We start from the raw sequence: 10,765 nt of genomic DNA, 5'->3' as shown, positions 1-10,765 counted from the left end.
TCTCATCCTATCGGATCGCAGTATATTAGTGAGTCGCTCATTCACAGGTGCTCAGTGTCCACAAGATCCTGCCATTTGTAACTGGAGATCCCTTTCCTACTCTGGCTTCCAAAAGCCTCCCTCCTCTTTGCTAACAAAAACCTCCCCATAATCCCCATCCCAGCCATACTCACTCCACTCCAGTGATCCACTGGCGATCCCTGGTAAAGATCCCACTGGTGATTTCTCCTGGTGATGCTGCCAGCACTAGAGAGTTGCTAACATTTGGTGGTCAGAAACTGTCTGGTTGTGGATTTCTGCCATACAGTGGGCTTAATTAGCATAGGACCCTATATAGCTAAGTCCTGACTGGAATGCAATTGCTTCAGGCCTCCAAGAGAAAAGTGATGCAGATCTCCAACCAGTTCTGCACAAGTGGGCAGGTTACACATCATTCACATTAAATCCTTGCTATGGCCATGGTCACCATTACAGCTGCTGGGAATCTCTCCCTTGGCTTGTACTGAAGCAGCATTTGTAGCTGCATAAGATGACAAATTTCAATCAGAATGTCCTTAGTGAAGTGGAGAGATCCAGTATGCTGTTCCTCTCCTTAAATATGCTGAATGGATATAATATCTTGCTGGAAGTATTTCTCCCTTTTATCTTCTCTCCTTTATCCAGGAGCTTGCACTGTTCTGTCACCTTTGCTCAATATCCTTGTCATGTTATAGCCCAGAATATAGAGTCCAAGTCTGGGAACAGGTTGTACAGAGTGTTTGAAGTTAGTAAAAAGACATTCAATGCCTGCCACACCAATTCCTATAAATGTCAGCACATTTAAGTCACTCTGGAAACCATCAAAGACATCTACAATCATAACAAGAGCCAATGGAAATCAATTGGCAATTAATCTGAAATTATTTAATGGTCCCTTTAGATCATTCCAGTGGCCTGGTTCTTGCTGCTGGAAGCTCAAAGTTGAATGAGCAAGTTAGCTAGAGTGTTGGAAGGTCTCCTCTAGTGCAGTGGAAATATCCTTACCTCTGGGCCAGAAGGTCTGGGTTCATGTCCCACCTGCTCCACAGGTGGGCAATAATATCTCTGAGCAAGTTGACTGGAAAATATGAGCATGTCAAGCTCCAGCATGACAGTGCTGGTCTCAAATCACCCTTACAGTCACCATCCATATACATACGGGAAACATCTGGTATATATGCCAACACCTTTCTCCAAATGATGTCTGGGACAACTCACACCAGAAATGTGCACTGCACCATAGACTCCTTTACACAGTCAAAGCAGCTCTTTTAGAATCAAAAAAGGGTGCTAAGGAGCCTAATTTCATGACCTAAACATACAGTAATTTCAATCTTGAGTAGGAAAAGTTAACTAACCTATGGCCACAGAATTTACCACAAATATAAATCAGTCTGTTGGATTTTCTCTCCTTTGCAGGCTGTCATTAGAAAAACAAAGAAAATCTTGATTTCCTCTTCATTGTAGGCAACGGTAAGACGCCTGTAGTTTTGAGTTATTTTTAGTGAATTCCTTCATACAGTTAGATGCAAGAAATTCTTCACTCTTATAATGATAGACTGTGAGAAGTGAACTGGAAATGGACTCCATAGGGAGCCTTTTAGTTATTGTGACTTACTCTATTTCTCATCCATATGCAGTTACTATTAATGTCAATGCACTATTGTAATATTTTACTTGTAACAGATGAATCAGGATGCCGTGCAATCATTCTGTAGCTGTCTGAGGCCAACAGACTTTATTTTGTATATATTTCACCAATATGAATTATTTTTAAGAAATGTGGCAAAGTACCAACATAGAATCAATACAAAAATGCAAAAAGCAAAGTACTACAAATGCTGGGAATCTAGGCCAAAGACACAAAATGCTGAAAATACTCTGCCAATTAGGCAAAATCTGTACAGAGAAAAAACATGATTCATACTTCAAATATATGACCTTCCATCAAAACTGGTAAGAGTTAGAAATGTCATTGGTTTTGTGCAAGTGGAAGGGGCAGAGTGGCAAGAATGGAGTTCAATGCCTCTCCACCTTTACCCCTACTGGACAGTCTGAGAAATTAAGTAAAACCAAAACACTGTGCGTGCTGGAAATCTGAAAAAAAAACACAGAAAGTACAGGAGAAACTCAGCAGGTTTGGCAGCACCTGTGCAGAGTGAAACAAGGGTCTAATATATGACTTCTTCAAGTTTCTGCAGAATTTTCTGTGGTTGTTTCAGTGTAAGAACTTCCTGCTTCTTCCTTGAACAGAGGCCATCAGTCCACTGACTGAATTTGTTTTCACTTTGAACAATTTCAGCTCCAATCACTTCTTTGTTATAAAGATGTTTTTAATGGGCACCTGCATGTGTCCTACCTATACTCACCTTTTTGCCCACTGACTTTGATTGCCACCCAAACTTCACTTCCCAGCCACTGACTCTCCCCAGCAGCTATCTGAGACCAAACAACGTGCTTGAATCTTGACCTCATTTTTGACCCTGAAATGACCTCCTAGGCACCATCATAATACTGCCTATTTTCACCTTTGTAAAATCACGCAACTCCAAGCCATTTCACTTCCATGTGCTGCCGAAATCCTCGTTCATATGTTTGTTATCTGCATACGAGGGCAGTTCCTCATTTGTCATATTTCAGCAAATTTCAGGTAATTCAAAAGTTTGCTGACCTCATCCTATCTCATACCAAATCCTGTTTGCCTATCACTCTTATACTCACTCAATAGATTTGCTGGTGGTTAAGTAATGACTCAGGTTTAAAACTCTGATCATTTTCTTTCTTTTCAAATCCCTCCTTAACTTTGTTCTCCCCACTCTGCAATCTCTGTCAGCCCTCAACCCTTCACTGTACCTATGTTCTCTAATTCTGGCCTGTTCTGCATCCCTCATTTAAATAGTTCCACCATTGCGACTATGCCTTCAGCTCCCAAGAGGTTAATGTTTAGAATTCTCTTCTTAATCCTCTACATTTCTTTCCCTGTCTTGCATCCCTCATGAAACTCCTTAAAAGCTATCTCTTTATCAGGCTTTTTATCATATGCCCTAATATTTCCTTATGTATCTCCATCAATTTTTGTACAATAATGCTCCTATGAAGCCACTTGAGATGTTTTATTATGCTAACAGTACTATAAAAATACAACTTGTCATTGTTGTTGGAATGAAAGCCTTCTTTTTCTATAAGGTATAAAATTTCCACATGAATAGTGTTTGACTTTCTTTAAACAGGTTCCTAATGGGTGTGAACCGACAAGACAAATTGTCCACAATTCTGTTTTAAACAGCACTAAATTTACTCTCACCTCCAAAAGCCATAAGGCTAGGTAGGAAGAGGAACAGAAATATTAAGGGTGTGCTTTAATGCTGGGACTAAGGCAAAGCTACATGATGACTTGCAAAATAAAAACTGAAAGAACTGTGGACGCTTTGAATCAGCAACAAAAACAGAAGTTGCTGGAAGATCAGCAGGCCTGGCAGCATCTGTGAAGAAAAAATCAGAGTTAACATTTTATGTTTAGTGACCCTTCCTGTTCTGAGGAAGGGTCACCAGACCTGAAACATTAACTCTGATTTTTATTTCACGGATGCTGCCAGACCTGATGATGACTTGCAAGCTTCCTTCCAAGCCACACAATATCCTGACTTGGAAATATATTGCTATTTTTTCACCATTGTTGGGTCAAAGTACTGGAACTCCCTTCCTAACAGCACTGTAGGAGAACCTGCACCCAAACACCGCAAGATTCAAGAAGGTGGCTTACCACAATATTTTTCAAGGGCAGCAGTTCTGATGAAGGGTCACCATGGGCCAAAACGTTAACTCTGATTTTTTCTTCACTGATGCTGCCAGACCTGCTGAGCTTTTGCAGCAACTTCTGTTTTTGTTGTTTTTCAAGGGCAATTACGGATGGGCAATAAATGCTGGGCTAGCTGGCGATGGCCACATCCCATGAAAAAACACAAAAAAAACTATCACAAAAATCCTCACGAATAACCCCAGCAACCTCCGGATTCAACGCATCATTCTCCGCCACTTCCGCCACTTCCGCCACCTGCAATCTGACCCCACTACCAAGGATATATTCCCCTCCCCACCCTTATCTGCCTTCCAGAGAGACCGCTCTCACTGTGACACCCTCATCCGCTCCACACTCCCCATTAGTCCCACCACCCCTGGCACTTTTCCTTGCAACCGCAGGAAGTGCTACACCTGCCCCTATACCTCCCCCCTCACCCCCATCCCAGGTCCCAAGAAAACCTTCCACATTAAACAGATGTTCACCTGCATATCCGCTAATGTGGTGTATTGTATCCGTTGCTCCCGATGTGGCCTCCTCTACAACAGGGAAACCAAGCAAAGGCTTGGGGACCGCTTTGTGGAGCACCTACACTCGGTTTGCGACAAACAACAACACCTCCCAGTCGTGAACCACTTCAACTGCCCCTCCCACTCCTTGGACAACATGTCCATCCTGGGCCTCATCCATTGCCATGACACCACCCGAAGGCTGGAGGAACAGCACCTCCTATTTGGCCTGGGAACCCTGCAGCCCAATGGTCTCAATGTGGACTTTACAAGCTTCAAAATCTCCTCACCCCCAACCTCATCCCAAGACCAGACCATCTCGTCCCCACCTCCTTGACCTGTCCATCTTTTTTTCCACCTATCCGCTCCTCCCACCTCTCTGACCAACCCCCCTCCCCCCTTCCTTCCTACTAGCCCTATCCCCCCCCCCCCCGCCCGTCCCGTCTCCCCCCCCCCCTCCCCCCCCCCCCCCCCCCCAACCCCTCCCCACACTGACCAACTCCCATCCCAACTCCCTACGTACACTCACCTGTACTGGCTTCATCCCCGCCTCCTTGACCTGTCTGTCTTCTCTCCACCTATCTGCTCCTCTATCCACCTTCTATCATCGCCTCCTCCTCTCTCTATTTATTTCAGAGCCCCCTTCCCCTCCCCCATTTCTGAAGAAGGGTCCAGACCCGAAATATCAGCTTTCCTGCTCCTCTGATGCTGCCTGGCCTGCTGTGTTCATCCAGCTCTACACCTTGCTATCACAAAAATACTAGTAGTGTGATGTCTAAGTGAACAACATTTGATGCGGACAATGGATGACTTCTATTCCAGTAAAATGCTATAGGTGTGCACACAATATCCAGGGAACTTCCACGTTCTGGAGTACACAAAGGTGGCAGGCACTATTAATGCCTCTAGTCAGAGACAGGCTGGCTTCTGAAAGAAAAGGACTATCCCTTCAAGACCTATCTGATAAAACTTGTCAGGAATCCTCAAAGTGACATCAAAGAGAGATACCACCCTGTACAGGTCTCCACGAGGACCATTATTAAACAGACCATGGGAAGGCTCAAAATGAGATTTGATGCCTGGACCAATCAGGCAATGCAGTGAAATATACATTAGGTGGTGTCCCGCATCATGTCCAGCATCATCATAGCGTGCTACACCCTCCACAACGTCACTTGACAAAGGAGGATGGTAGGGGAAGAAATGTAGGAGTGAGAGATCTCTTCTAATGTGGAAGGGTAACATAATGATCCTGACATGGGTAAGGATGTCACTCACAGACAGGTCCAATGAAGCAGGCAGGTCCATGACAACCTTTTACATAACCTATTCCAGGACAATTGAGGCACCTACACACATTTGCTTCTATATTGTTTTGGAAAACATTTTACAGGGAACCAACTGGTTCCTCTTTGGGGCATGGAATATTGGTTGAGAACTGTCTCATTTTGCTGGTTTAATTAACTGGTACATTCTTAATTTGGTGAATGTTAGATTCCTTGGCTTTACCATTGAAATCACTGAGAATCTGCGGTTATAAAGAGTCATAGAGTCATATAGTCGTACAGCATGGAGACAGGCCCTTCAGCCCAAATTGGTCCATGCTGACCAAAATGTCCATCCACGCTAACCCTATTTCCCTGCACTTGGCCGTATGCTTCTAAACCTTTCCTATCCATGTATTTGTCCAAATGCCTTTTAAAAGTCATTAGTGTACACGCTTCAACCACTTTCGCTGGCAGATCATTCTGCATATGTACCACCGTCTGTGTAAAAAAGTTGCCCCTCAGGTTCCCATGTATTCTTTCCCTTCTTACCTTAAGCTGATGCCCTCTAATGCTCAATTCCACAACCCTGGGAAAAAGACTGAGTGTATTCACCCTATCCATGCCTTTCATGATCTTACACACTTCTATAAGATCCCATTTCAGTCTCTTACACTTGAAATAAAAAGGCCCAGCTTGTCTAGCCTCTCCTTATAACTCAGTCCCTTGAGTCCTGGCAACATCCTTGTAAATTTCTTCTGCACTGTTTCCAGTTTAATAACATCCTTCCGATAGTAAGGATACTAAAACTGAACACAATATTCCAAGTGCGGCACAATACTCCTGTACAACTGCAACATAACTTCCAAACTTCAACATTTAATGCCCTGACTGATGAAGGCCAGTGTGCCAAAAGCCTTCTTCACTGCCGTGTCTACCTGTGACTCCACTTTCAGAGAACCATGCACCTGAACTCCAAAGTCCCCCTGTTCCACCACACTCCTCAAGGCCCTATCATTCACCATGAAACTCCTACCTTGATTTGACTTTCCAAAATGCAGCACCTCATACTTGTCTATATTAAACTCCATTTGCCACTTCTCGGTCCACTTCCCCAGCTGATCAAGATTCTGCTGCAGTTTCTGATAACCTTTCTCACTCTCCACAATACTGCCTATATTAGAGTCATCTGTAAATTTACTAATCATGACTTGTACATTCTCATCCAAATCATTGATATAGATAACAAACAGCAATGGGCCCAGCACTGACCCCTGAGGCACACCACTAGTCACAGGCCTCCAGCTGGACAAGCATCCTTCCATTACTACACTCTACTTCCTTCCATCAAGCCAACTGTATATCCAATTTGCCAATTCTCCCTGGATTCCATGCAATCTAACCTTGCAGGGCAACCTACCATGTGCAAACTTATCAAAGGCCTTACTGAAATCCATATAGACTATGTCTACTGCCCTGCCCTCATCAACCTTTTTGGTCACTTCATCAAAGAACTCTAACAAATTTGTGAGACATTATCTCCCATGCACAAATCCATGCTGACTACTCCTAGTCAAATCCTGTCTTTCTAAATGCATGTATATCTTATCCCTCAGAATCTTCTCAAGTAACATATCTCCTACAGATGTTAAGCATACTGGTCAAAAATTCCCAGGTTTTTCTTTGTAGCCCTTCTTGAATAAGGGCACAATAAGGGCTATCCTCCAGTCTTCTGGGATCTCATCTGTGGCTAACAATGATGCAAATATATCAGTCAGGGCCCCCTCAATTTTTTCTCTAGCATCTTGCACGGTTCTTGGATATATCTGATCAGGTCCCGGAGATTTATCCACCTTCATACATTCTAATACTTCTAACACCTCCTCTACTGTGATATGGACTGACCCCAAGATATCGCCATTAAGTTCCCCAAGTTCCCAAGTCTTCATGTCTTTCTCCACGGTAAACACAGAGGAGAAATATTCATTGAGGACCTTGCCCATCTCCTACTGTTCCACACACACATGACCGCTTTGGTCCTTGAGGAGTCCTATTCTCTCTCTAGTTATTCTTTTTCCTTTAATATACTTAAAGAATCTCTTTGGATTCACCCTAATCTTCTCAGCCAAATCTATCTCATGCCTCCTTTTTGCCTTGATTTCTTACTTCAGTAACCTCCTGTATCCCCTGTATACCTCCAGGGATTTCCTTGATCCCAGTTGCCTGTTCCTGAGCCATGTAGCCTTTTTTTCTGGTCAAAGCCTCAATATCTCTTGTCATCCAGGGCTCCCTACTCCTGCCAACCTTGCCTTTCACCCTCATAGGAACGTATAGACCTTGAACTCTAGCTATTACACTTTTAAAGACCTTCCACTTGCCAGAGGTTCCTTTGCCTGCAAACAAACTATTGCAATCAACCCCTGCAAGCTCTTGTCTAATTCCATCAAAATTATCCTTGCCACAATTTAGAACTTGAACCTGTGGACCAGTTTTGTCCTTCTCCATAACTATTTTAAAATTAATAGAACTATGCTCACTGGTCCCAAAGTGCTCCCCCACTGTCACTTCAGTCACCTGCACTGCCCTATTTCCGAAGAGTAGGTTTTGCCCCTTCTCGAGTAGGACCCTCTATATTCTGCTTGAGGAAATTTTCCTGAACACACTTAACAAATTCCACCCCATCTAAGCCCTTAACTCTATGGCAGTCCCAGTCTATGTTAGAAAAATTAAAATTCCGCACTATGACAATCTTATTTCTCCTGCAAGTCTCTGCAATCTCCCTGCATATTTGTTCCTCTAATTCCTGTTGACTATTTAGGGGCCTATAGTACAACCCCTAAAACGTCACCATTCCCTTCTTATTTCTTAGTTCCACCACAAAGCCTCATTGGATGATCCATTAGTTATTTCACCTCTGACTACTGTTGTGATACTCCCCTCAATCAGTACTGCCACTACTATGATTTGGACAAATCTAAATGTAAATAAAGTTCTCAACCTCTGAAAAGAGCATCGCCTATCTCTTCTTCTGAGGATGTTTGGCCTGGCAAAGGAGACCCCAGACAAGAAAAAGATCCTTCCTCCTTTAACCCTGTAGAGCCTGGTGACATTTCTCTATCACTTACATGGATAATCTATGTGTTTTCCACAATGTCATGCTTCGAGTTCTTATTTTGACAGGCAAGATTACTGACCTGGAAATCAGTCTTGTGAGCCTTGACTGCAAACCTTAAATGAAGGCTCTTTGTTTAGCTGAAATTTGAGAACAACTTTAAGCACACACATTGCTGATGATGTTAGACAATGAAAGATGTCCAAATAGAACATCAGCATCACCTTCTGATGGGGAAAGTACTCCACCCCTTTCAGTTTAGCCAATCTTGTCATCACCAGGTGGTGTAATGAGCTTACAACATGCGCATGAATATATATTTAGAGAAGTGCAGACCAGATACATGTAATGGATGTCTGTACTACCCATGGACCCTCAAATCATCATTGTATGCCAATCAAATGTCAAGGTGATGCCTGACATCCCCAGTGAGGTGGAGGCAGCCTGCCCAGTTCTATGCTGGGGAGACTGTGATGTGTTTGACAATCGATCTTTGGTTGCTCAAAGCCCTAAGGGCCCTGGCCTGTTCAGAGTCTCTCTCCTGGTGCAGATGCACTCTCCTCAGCCTAATTATCTAAAGGTAATGGGGTCATTGGCAAAGGGAAAATAGAGATGCAGGGCACCTATGGAGCATCCTGAGATGAATCTCCCAGAATGTTTGGCTGGCATCCCTCCTTGCTATGAATGCCTACTGGCACCACCCTGTCTCCATAAGATGAAGGGGCACCTGATACTAGGTAGTGGTGCCTCATTCCTCTCTTGTTTAATCACTGATAGGTGTGCAGGAGTGCAGGTACCACTGCATGGTTGGTAGTCACTGTGTGTGCTACTAGACCTTTGTGTCAAAAATGGTTGCCACTCTCTCCATTGAGACAGTGAAATGCTCACATGCTCAACCCATGACAGTAAACAGAACTTGGATGGACTCCCCAGTCTTTTGCACTCATCCACTGAGGATCTCTGACACCGCTGCCTGATGTTCCTCTGTCGGTCTGCATGTTCAGCAAACCACTTATGGTTGAGTACAGGAGCAGGCTGAAATCAGTTCTGAGTTTGTACCAAATTACATTTATACACTGCTCCTGCAGGCTGAGAATTCATTTCTGGCAATACACTTCTCTTACGAACATTACTCTGCAATTGCCTTTATCTTATTTATCTTTTGCAAATACTTTTTAATTGTCAGTATTTTAAAGGAAATAGGTTTACATTTCTTTAAATTAGTCCACAGATGCGGTCGATTCTCACATATATAACTCAGGCTCAGCTTCAATAGTCCTTAGGCAATTGTTATAATGAAAGTTTGGTTTAAAAATATAGAGTTCATTAGAAGAGTATTCTGGGGTCCTTACCGATTACAATAATGTCTCTTTTAAAACACAGCACTGAATTTCATTTCAAAATTAAATATTAATTCAGACTAGTGCATCTGTAAGTATATCTTGGTATGTTTTTAAAATCCTTCCTTTCTCGATGCTGATCTGTTCACACAGTACAAAGACCATTAAACATATGCTTTTCTATTGAAAACATAATAATGATTTTTACATTTAAAAATTAAAAGTTACAGTACACCTGTATTAATAATCAAAGAAACTGCAATGAAATAGGTTGTGACTCAAATCTTTTCTATATTTTCCATTGATATCAATTTGTCATCTTTTTCTTCCACTTGTTGTGGATGCTCACGTATACCATAGGGTCTCACAGAGAGATTTTTGTTTTTCCTCAATGCTCTTTGAATCTGAGTCTCCCGAGATGACTCCACACTGAAATAGGCATTCGCTTTCCACACTTGTCCTTAGCACCATGAACATTTTTTGTCGTGTAACTTTTCCTGACTTCCAATTTATCACAGACCTTTCCTTTTGTTCTTCTTCCCCATCTTCACTTGTTAATTAAAACCATCTCTAACTTTTCCGAGTTCTGATGAAAGGTCACGCACTTGAAATGGTAACTATTTCTTTCTCCCCAGACGCAGCCAAGCCTGCTGAGCCCTTCCAATATTACTGTTTAAATTCCTTTTCCAGACTCCTCCGTGGAAGAATAGCCACTGGCTCTT

This window comes from Rhincodon typus, chromosome 20 (genome assembly GCF_021869965.1).
Source record: "Rhincodon typus isolate 14 chromosome 20, sRhiTyp1.1, whole genome shotgun sequence".
Lineage (NCBI taxonomy): Eukaryota > Metazoa > Chordata > Chondrichthyes > Orectolobiformes > Rhincodontidae > Rhincodon > Rhincodon typus.
This window is presented reverse-complemented; position numbering follows the sequence as displayed.